General features: G+C 42.7%; 1 protein-coding gene across 1 annotated transcript in view; it reads right to left on the bottom strand.

The window, feature by feature from the left end:
• LOC134097312 (RAC-alpha serine/threonine-protein kinase-like) overlaps positions 1 to 6,947 on the bottom strand; it is a 43,125-nt gene extending 36,178 nt beyond the window's left edge. Inside the window, exon 1 of the mRNA XM_062550180.1 lies at positions 6,825 to 6,947. The gene's annotated coding sequence lies outside the window, so the exon portion shown is untranslated. The remainder of the gene's footprint in view (positions 1 to 6,824) is intronic.
• Positions 6,948 to 10,000: the final 3,053 nt, after the last annotated feature.

The raw sequence follows: 10,000 nt of genomic DNA, 5'->3' as shown, positions 1-10,000 counted from the left end.
CATGCCGGAAAACAGAGAGAGAGAGAGAGAGAGAGAGAGAGGGAGAAAGAGGGAGAGAGGGAGGGGGAGAAAACTGGAAACAGAAAGGGAGAGAAGAAGAAGAGAAAAGGAGCAGAGAGAGAGAGGGAGAGGTAGAGAAAGGGAGGGATAGAGACGAAGGAAGCGAGAAAGGAACAGAGAGAGGCAAAAACCGGAGACAGAGAGAAAGGGGGGGTGAGAAAGAGAGAGAGAGAAGAAAGGGGGAAAGAGAAAGAGAGAGGGAAGGAGAGACGAAGAGAAAGAGAGAGAAGGAGAGCGAGAGAGGAGGAGAAAAAGAAAGAGAGAGGAAAGAGAGGGCTGGGTCAGCCATCCAGACGAGTCTTTCTCAGCCCCTCAACGAGCCTCTCCGACAGCACGCCACCGCTACAGCATATGGCCCAGGAGTCCGAGAGAGGGATACAGAGAGGGGGGGGAGGAAGACAAAGAGAGAGGGAGAGAGAGAGACCGGAGGACAAAGAGATAGAGATGTGGAGATTCTGATAAAGAACTGGAATCAATAGCCTTACAAATAAAACAGAATGATATACCCACAATATATATTTATATGTATCTCATACACATACTGTAAATATAGAATTCAGAATTTACTATCATGCTATATATTGGAATTGCCACAATCATTCTCTATATTTTTTTCCCCAGCAGAATTTCTGATCAAAAATCTACAGCAGAATGACAGAAAATGCTACTCAGTGCTCAGTACACTGAACAGGGCAGGTGTTTGGAATAAACACGCTAACGCTAAGTTGTCCATGTGCATAGTGGATGAGGAATATGCACAGACAAATGTGAAGGCGGAAAAGGAATACTGTACGTTCCCACGGTGAGATACTGTATGTCTTGCCCGTCACCTCGCCTGATCACACCCAACACAGACACAAGACAAAAGTGACGCAAAACAACAGGCAGTAACATCACTGGAGTTGTTAATCCAATCCAAGATTTGAAGTTTCCTGTTTCTAAATGTTACCTTTTTTTAATTGCTGTTTTATATAATAATGACTATTGGTCAAATGTTTTTTTTTTTTTTTTGTATTATGTGTCTTTTTAGTCATTCACTGTACAGCACTTTGGTTAGCTTATGCTGTGTGCTTTACATATCAAATTGACTTACTTACTTACTAAAGAGGAAAACAAGTATGAAAAAGAGAAAAAGTGAGTATTTGGGGTTGAGGAAATGGAGTAGAAATTGATACCTCATGGGGCAAATAGTGTGCACAAGCACAACCTACGAGTGCATGTGGCAATTTCAGCAGAATATCCACCTGCACAGAACTCTGCCTATTTACTCTCCTTTTATCTCAACATCTTGAAAACATCTTGTCTGCCAGAAATATACAAAATGTTGTCCACATCAACAGGCAGGTATTAATTGGCATCTGGCATTCTGACTTTGGCTTCAATTTGAACAAACTGTCTGAAACAGAGACTACTAGTGCCTCCAGTCTGGATCTGTTGCCAGGTTAATCAATAAAGTCTGCGTCGGTGGTGCTGGCGTGGACAAACAGGTACAGAATCACCTCTAATTATAGCCCAAGCACATCTTACAAACACAAACACACTTCATTGTGCACAGGAAGTGTGTTGTTGTTGATGCTGTTCAACACGTTCAACCAGCAGTGAGAGAACACACAATAATAAGCAAATATAAATACTCCGGCCTCAGGGCTAGGCACAAACGCCGGGGCGGATCCGGGCCGAGTCCTGTGGGCCCGGGCCTCATCCGGGCCAGATCTCACTCAGACGCTATATCTGGGGCTATTTACCGGCCCCGGCCAGCCTAAAATACAGAACTCATTTCCAGATCCATCTCCCGCATTCTGATTATTCCAGACAGGACAGCGAGGGTCGGGAATTACCGCTTTTTACAGGCCTGTTTGTTTTTACGCCCCGTAACCAGGCAACCGCCATCCCCCTCGGTTTCGAATGGACCACCTTGAGCGAGACGGCACATTTTTCAGACGAGGAAGAGAACGGCGAGAGGGAGGGGTGGGGGGGCTTTTCTTCCCTTCCCTTCCTTTGCCTGGTGTTCTCCGTGGCCAATGCAATTTTGGTCTGAAAAGGCCCTCCTGTTTCGTTTGCCCCCCTTTTTTTTTTACATACTGTTCCCCACCAAAGAATATGTTATAAAGGTTTTACTAATGGATTTGATTCCTTAAAGTCCAGATTAGATTGTATGTTATAGTGGATTAAATAGATTTGGAATAAGAGGATTACGGAGCCAGCAGCCTTTCTGTGCTCACGAGGGCCCGTTTACCGCTCGCTCGGAGCCCTTTCTCTTAACGCACCGGAAACAACAACTTGTCAACGGTTCATTCAATTACGATCACGTACTACTCATTCACGTCTGCAGTGCAGTCTATAGCCTCCAGATGTAACAGAAAAGCACTGGCGTGCTCAGTGGTATCGATTTTGATTATGTGTTTGTTTGTTTGTCGAGGTATCTGCTGGAAACATCAGCTGCATGCTAAATCAAATCCGACATCTGGCGATGGCATGGATTTCCTAGAGGACTGATCATTTCAGCAGACTATAAGCTGAATTAATAACTCTGAAAAAAAACTTTTCTTTCAAAAAGAAAACTGGCGAGACTGTTTCAACGAGACACTTTGTATTTGCCATCATACTATGCTGCAGCTGCCACAATCATTCTCTAGAAGCTTTTCGGCAGACTTTCTGAGAGATGAGAAACCTCTTCTATGGTAGTTTAGCTTGGTCTAATACTATAGGCTTTATGATGATGATCATTTTAACCTAACCAATTCAGCTTTATTTCCTTCCTCCAAGCATTCTTCTGAAGGTAACGTGACGCCAGACACAGCAACTCAGGTCTATAAGTGAGTCTATAGAGTAAATAGCGGTAGGTGTGAAACAGTCATGGCTCGACAGCAGTGAAGTACTGAGACAAAGCTTACAAATGGCTGAAGCTTCTCATCAAACCGCCACTTCTTTAGCTGGCTGCTTCCTTCCATTCAGAAAGACTACAAAACAAGACCAGGGATACACATACATATGTGGATGATTCTCTTGTATCACAGGTCTTGCACTATAGCCCTGCCAACTGTCTTGAATCAGCAGCATTATGGGAGTTGGAGTCAATGCACCACAAGGTTGTGGGACTCTGGTGAGAGGCATATAGCCATGCATGCAGCGGTGGGCTCAGCTCCTGACATGACTTGTGATGGGCTACAATGCAGATGTGCGCTCTTGATCCCAGAACTTCTGCTCGCCACTAATTCACTAGCATCACTTTGACAACACTGTAGAGGGAAGCCAAGTATGCCTCACTGCAAAGCATCTGGACACAATGACTATGAATTTAACATCCTTGGAACACACTTGGAAAAATCTTTGCAATGTCTGGTTTAGACACATGGAAGTTACAAAGAGTCTCTGATGTACATTCAAATGCATACCAGGTAATAAAGAGTCTCTGATATACATTCAAATGTATAATGTGATACAAATGTACTGATATGCATTCAAATGTTGAGGTGATAAAGATACCCTAATGTGCATTCGAAGGTATATATACGATGATAAAGATGTCTAAAAAGCCAGGATATCTGCGTATATGGCTTCTTCTGAGTGTGGCATTTGCGTGTGTTGATGTGAGTTGTACACAGTTCTAAGCAATACTGCACATCAGCGGAGGGCAAAAAAGCTCAGTTGCCTTCATATTTAGAGAGCATTATGTTTGTGTGAAAAGGACAGAGGATGGTCTGTCATCTTGTATATGCCATCGATGCATAACAGCATATGACAACCAAAAGTGACAGGTAACATAGCAACTACATGACAGACAGACAGAGAGAGACCGTGAACTCAAGAGTGAAGGAGGCAAAGAGGTAAGAGAGTGAGATTATGTATGTGAGAGGAACATGCGAATATGTGCATTTGTGTGTGTGTGTGTGTGTGTGTGTGTGTGAGAGAGAGAGAGAGAGAAAAGAGACAGAGAGAAAGTAAAAAAGAAAGAAAGTTAGAAAAAGAGAGAGCATCATCTCTGTTTAATAGAGGGAAGCTGGGTCTTCGGAACACCATCACTGAAGAAGGATGCTGCGATCACAGCTTCACCAGCACACACGACACAGGCAACCAATCCAGCACCTCCCCACAACCAATCCAGCACCTCCCCACAACCAATCCAGCACCTCCCCACAACCAATCCAGCACCTCCCCACAGAGCCATAATGCAACACACCACACCACAGCCAGGCTGCCTCTGAATAAAGTGCTGATTCTTCATTTGTCACATCTAAACTATTTACAGGGAGAAAATCAGCACCTCTTGTTCAAACATTTGTGTAGCATTCCCAGTGGACTCACAGAAAGAGGATTTAGTGCAGAGAGAGAGAGAGAGAGAGAGATAGAGAGAGAGAGAAAGAGAGAGAGAGAGAGAGAGAGAGAGAGAGAAAAAAAGAGAGAGAGAGTGCTAAAAAGACAAACAACTTATCTCCTCCGTGCATACAGTAAGCTCACATCATGCCTCCTAGGGAGCTTATGGAGAGACTACGCGTTATGTTCTTCTTTCTTTCGCAGCCGCCACCTGCTCGAGACGCAATGACCCCGGGACTTCTGTCTGTCTCACACAAAACCAACCAAACAAGAGAAACGGCAAAGAACCTACACACACACACACTGACCTCTGGCAGCACCAGGAACCACACCTGCGGCCATCGCGCGGCTATCAGTCTCTATTATGCAAAGTCAATGATGGTGCTGGATGGACAAGGACTAACCAGCACATTATCAGTAGGGCTACTACCGGTATGTCAGTGTTGACACAGACCAGGACTGGACAGAGGGACGCCACTGTCACCCCATCATTAGATCCCGGACCATTCCCTGCCATCAGTCCACGATCATAAAAGCGGTCTCCCGCCGTGTCATATTTAGATAGATAGATCGATCGATAGATAAATACTTTATTGATCTCCAAGGGGAAATGTCAAGGTCCCAGCAGCTTAACACACCACACAACATACAACACTACAATGTAAACAGGATGATTAAGAAGCAAATCAACATGACTATTTGGGGGCATTACAGGAGATGGTGAAGGAGAAGAGCACAATCCTGCTCTCGATTTGGGACGGACAGGACAGGACGGGACGCCTCGCGTACATCTGAGCTCTGGCCAATCCACTGGGCTGATGCCCACCCCTCTGTCCAGAGGATAATCTAGCATGGCTGGACACAGGACTCCAGGATCCAATCACTCTCTCTCACACACACGCACGCATGCACGCACATTCACACACACACACGCACGCATGCAGGCACACACACACACACACACACACACACACACACACACACACACACACACACTCTCTCTCTCTCTCTCTCTCTCTCTCTCTCTCTCTCTCACACACACACACACACACACACACACACACACACACACACACAGAAAGAATGAGTGTCAATACACCCTTTCTTACAGGTACTTAATGTCCAGCAGCGCATTCCAAGGTGGACAAGAAGGTGTGGGGCACACAGGGATGACATGCGGTCAGATTTGGGTCTGTTCCTGGACTTCAAGCAAGCACTACAATGTGTCTGATTAGTAAAGGCAGCCAAATGCTGACCCAAGCCCATGTAGATGTCATGACAATTGGATTAAAGAAACCAAGCACGCAGTATAAACTCAGTACACTGACCATCTCTAAGTAATGTGTAAGTATTGAGAAAATAAGAAATTATTAATTGGGACAGAACGCCTCCTGTATATATCAATTAAAATTAATAGTCAAGGACAATAACCATCCATTTCAACAATCTAAATAGCCAGACATCCGACAGATTTGTGAGGAAAACAAAGATGTTTGTGAACAGGACCAGCACCACAACATATATTCATCTTCACAGAAATTTTACAAACAAAACTCAATGCCGCTGACGGCCTACATGGTCCAGCTTCTACAGCCCAATAAGTTGAGGGTACGAAGGAAGCAATGGTCCCATACAATGGTAACACAATTACATTTACAATGCCCGGGATCAGAGAAGAGACTACACTACATAATTTTCCATGTTTGACACATAATTTGAATTTGAAAGACACAGTGTTACCTGGAAAAGCTCCTTGTACAAAGTCACGAAATTGGAGAAACGTGAAGTCGCCTTACCTGCACACTAATAACCCGACGATGTCTCAATCGAATCCGGTTTCAATGGTAGTTCATGTAGCCTAACTTACATTTCCGCTGCTAAATAATATGCGCTAATGGGAGAGGTTGGTGGGTTTCACTGAACCAAGTCGAGTTGTGGTTAACTTAGACGGCTAATTTACGTGCAGTGCCAGGGACATCTGCGGATGATGCTGGGCAATCTTTTTACGGCGAAAGGCGTGAGAGGAAACCCGCATGAATGTACGCCTACCAGCACAGAGGACGCATCCCTCGACAGAGTACCAGGTTATCAAACGAATCAAACCATGCTGTCGGAAAGTCATGCCTTTCACCTACGAACAAATTGTTCTGTGCATCTGTACAATCAATAACCCAAGCGGATGTAGCCCGCAAAATGACGCGAGTTTAATTTCTTACTCATCAGAAAGAGGGTGTATGGTTATTCTACACGTGCCACATGTTGTCTCGTAACGCATTAGTTAACCTCGGTTAAAGAGGATTCAGGCCTAACTAGATAGACACTGAGTTTTAAGAGGCACTCCATCACATCCTATTAACCACAATAGGAACAACCCAACCCCTGAGCGGCAGTTTAAACACATTGACATAAGATGACACGACCACAGAAATACACTTCGAAACTTTACGTACCCTGCGATTCAGAAGGAACACCGGCTCATTGCTTGGACGCTTGGGCGACTTGTTCGGGTTGCTGTGTCCATCAATATCCTCAGTGTAAATGGCACCCCTACACACACTCCGCGACTCCCTCCGTACTCCCATTAAGCTTAGCAAGCCCTTGTCTGAAATTCAGCCCGTATCGCCGTCCTATCTGCAAGGTCCTATCGCCGTCGTTTTCAGCGCCGTCACCTCATTTGGCTTTTCCCCTGATGCGCAGAGTTCAGTAGCAATGCAGAGTTCAGTGCGTAATGCAATAATAGGCCCTAATATCAATAGCATTTTTATTTAACCTGATGCATCGTAAAGAGGAGGAATGCATTTAGAAAGGAAAAATGTCAACCTCAACGAATTGCACTATAGGCCTAAATGAGGCGAGGTAGGGCACATATCCACTTTTAAATATGGTAGATTCTTAGCCTTTTTTTTTTTTTTTTTTTTTTTTATAAATACTGATAATAAAATAGGCCTATGACAGCCCGTATAACCTTGCTGTGTGTAGATATATGTTTATGAATAGACAGAATGAGCGGGCATTATCTATGTGGGGATAATGTATTACAAGTGTTTGTTTTGCGCTTCACTTAACAGACTTGATATAATAACAGCGCAGCGTCGTAGCTACAATGGCCATGGTCATGTCCATCTATTCTATACTATGTGCTACAACTGCACGCCCCGGGGTATACTTATTTTATATGCCGATACTAAGCCTATTGTGTGTGTGTGTGTGTGTGTGTGTGTGTGTGTGTGTGTGTGTGTGTGTGTGTGTGTGTGTGTGTGTGTGTGTGTGTGTGCGCGCGCGCGCGTGTGTGCGCGCTCGCTCGCTCGCGCAATGTGCAAAACACTACAGTATTCTTAGAAGCCTCGGGGAGGCGAAGGTAAGGGCTGTTTTGAGTGTGTCTTTCACCTCCGGAGGGAGCGCTTTCTCTCTCCGGACTTTCCCCGCGCTGCTACCCGTAAACACGCATTACTAAGCGGGAAAGCCCTCGATCCAACTCGCCCCGTGCTGGGGAAGGCTATAACCTTAACGTGAAACCACACTCAAATAGTCTACAGAAAACAAACTTATTGTGCTTCATTCGTCCGTGCATGTATGGCCTTGAAAGTCACACAATGACAAAGAAGAATGGATTTGGAACAACAAGTGCAATTGTAATCATATGCTCAGCATTTTAATACCAACAACATACAAAGGGATATCCTATGTCCAATGTGATGAGTGAAGCACACTGCCAATAATAGAATAAAATAAAATAAATAAATACATCGAAATAACAATCAGAATCATACGTGTAATTTCTCACTTTGTAAATACATTGTGCAATGCATTCTGCAACTGGCAACTGAATGTGCCATTGTCATGCAATTTGTGCTTTAATTTTGTGCTAATGAACTTTCATAGAAAACCTAAAGTGTAACTTATTTAGACAGTGTTAAGAGATAACTAATAAATATATAACATAACGTTTTCAGGATTATTCTAAAATGTCCTCATACTTTCTTTTTTTTTTAATGCTTAATGTTTGCAATGCCCTAGAAACTCAAAGATGAATCCAGAAAACAACAACAACAACAGTTCTAAACAAGTTCTTGATGATGTGCAAAGCCATATGCAAAAATATTTACACAATCAAAGTGTTTTGTATCTGTAACAATGCTTCAGACAAGTTCAGTGATATGTTTTTATATATTCTTTTATCTATTATATTGTTATTATCCATCATTAGTTCTATAGGCTATTTCATTCATCATTGCTTTTGACCCATCTTCACTCTCTTTCTCTCTTGCTCTCTCTGTATGTGTGTATGTGTGTGTGTGTGTGTGTGTGTGTGTGTGTGTGTGTGTGTGTGTGTGTGAGAGAGAGATAATGATGCTCTGGATGATGTGCTAGGTTAAAAGACGCTTGAAGCTGAAAGTATCTTGTTATAAGTACCACAGTGGTGAAGGAATCGCAAATCCCTGACTAAACATAAAACTCTGTGAGCCAATGTGTCCCTTTTAACCCATTTAATCCCATTTTTTCCCCAGACATGAAGATATCAAAATCATGTATCTTGATAATTCATACAATTACATGTTTAAAGGCACAGGAGCAAGATTTTTTTTAAATTTCGGTCACAATTGTGACTGGCAGGATTTTAATCGCCATTCAAACCTTGGAATGGCGGATGGCCTTTAATTGCAAGACAGCTGAAATGACCCATTCACTGTATTACCCTAAAAACATCACTCTCACTGGGTTGAAGCTGAATTAAATCAGAAAGCTGAAAAATCCCAAGAAAGCTGACTATAGAAATAACAAAAACAGAAAAAAAAGATGTTTCCTCCAAATGTTGTTTGTTGTCCAACCCTTTGATAATAGCTTGGGATATCTACTGTGGGTTATCACTGAAATATATATTACCTTAAATGAAATGTTTTTAAAAGCACAACACAAAATCATGATGCATTCTAAACATGCATTCTATAGGCTTATATAAAATGTGCTCTATTCATTGTCATTATCTAATCAAATAATAATGCTGTTTGGCTTAGCTCAGCACTGACAATATAATAATTTAATGTGCTGAATGCATACTTAAATGTTATGAGAATGGTCCACTTCTTTAATTTTATGCCATTTTTTATGTTTAATTTTATATGCCAACTCTCTCTCTCTCTCTCTCTCTCTCTCCCTGTAAAACACAAATAAAATATTTCTCTGCATTTTTCTTCTACAGATGTGTGTGCTGTATGTGTGTTTAAAGTACACTGGTCTTGTAGAACAATCATTTTTGAGGCACTTTTTGTCACAATGTTAGTGTACAACTGGCTGACTAGCCTGGTCTCACCAAACCCATTTGTTCCCTATAGGTCTAATCTCAGTGAAAACTGAAAAGAGAGGAACAGGCGGACAGAGCCAGGCTATAGTGTCAAACACCACCACAGAATACTGTGTTCTAAGGACGTTTATAGTTTACTGAAATACAGACAGACAGATAGACCAATTTACTGCAACTGTTTTCAAGCGCATTAACAAATGACTTGTGCATAACAAAGGACACCTGTAAAACATATAGCGTGTATTCATATGCCAAATGTTTTATGTTAAAAAAAATCAGGGTCTTTAAATAAAGAAATGGGGAGCGTAACTTTGGTTGCAGCGG

The sequence above is a fragment of the Sardina pilchardus genome, chromosome 12 (genome assembly GCF_963854185.1).
Source record: "Sardina pilchardus chromosome 12, fSarPil1.1, whole genome shotgun sequence".
Classification (NCBI taxonomy): Eukaryota; Metazoa; Chordata; class Actinopteri; order Clupeiformes; family Clupeidae; genus Sardina; species Sardina pilchardus.
This window is presented reverse-complemented; position numbering and strand designations above follow the sequence as displayed.